Here is a 1,284-nt window from a genome sequence, read left to right on the forward strand (position 1 = left end):
AATACTGATATTTGGAATTTTCCTACAGAAAGGCCAGGGACATCTCACCACCCAGTGAGACCTACTCATTGACAGGTTCCACCCAGGTAGACACAATTTCCAATGAGCTTTCAGTGCTTGGATCTTAAATATAAATAGACAAAATCATCAGAAATTTGAGGAGAGCTTTTTAGCACGGAAAACAAGAAGGGAAACAGCAAAAAGAAACTCAGAGGAAACATAATTCAAGGAGGAAGAAAACTTCAAAATTAAGATAACATATCCATGAAGAAAAATGAGATTATAAACATGAACATTTAGAAAGCAGAAAAAAAGAGATTTTAGAAATAAAATATGATGGCAGAAATTAAAAATTGAACACAAGGGCCAGGCAAAGTGGCTCATGGCTATAATCCCAGCACTTTGGGAGGCCAAGGTGGGAGGATTGAGCCCGGAAGTCTGAGACCAGCCTGGGCAACATGTGCCCCTGTCTCTGCAAAAAATAATTTTTAAAAATTTAGCCAGGCATGGTGCTGCATGTCTGTAGTCCCAGCTACTTGGAGGCTGAGGTGGGAGAATTGTTTGAGCCTGGGAAGATGAGGCTTCAGTGAGCGGTAACCACCAACTGCACTCCAGCCTCAGCAAGAGTGAGTCCCTGTCTCAAACAAACGAACAAAATTCAATACAAAGTTCAGAAAATAAAGATGATGAAATATCTCAATAATTAAAAGGAAAATGTCAATGAGGCAGAAAATTGGATGATAACTTATAAGAAAAGTAGAGTTTCCTTCCTTCCTTCATTCATTCATTGAATGCCTACTATGTGCTAGATATTCACAATATATAAGTGAGCAAACCAACAGAAGATCCCTGCCCTCAAGGACTTTACATATTAACTGCAGAAGTCAGAAAACAAGCAATAAACATAATAAATAAGTAAGTTACATAATATGTTAAGAGATAGTGCTTTGTTCAAAAAGAAAAAAAAGTAGGGAAAGGAGATTTGGGAGTGCTGAGAGGTTTTGTGGTTTTTTTGTTTTTTCCATTTTCTATCTATCTTTCTGTTTTGTTTTGTGTTGTTTTGTTTTGTTTTTGAGACAAGGTCTCACTCTGTTGCCTGGAGTGCATTGACAAGATCACGGTTTGCTTGAACTCCCAGGCTCAAGTGATCTTCCTGCCTCAGCCTCCCAAGTAGCTGGGACCACAGGGGTTTTTTTTTTTTTTTTTTTTGAGACGGAGTTTCATTCTCGTTACCCAGGCTGGAGTGCAGTGGCGCGATCTCGGCCCACCGCAGCCTCCGCCTCC

This window comes from Cebus imitator, unplaced genomic scaffold (assembly GCF_001604975.1).
Source record: "Cebus imitator isolate Cc_AM_T3 unplaced genomic scaffold, Cebus_imitator-1.0 Scaffold196, whole genome shotgun sequence".
NCBI classification, from domain to species: Eukaryota; Metazoa; Chordata; class Mammalia; order Primates; family Cebidae; genus Cebus; species Cebus imitator.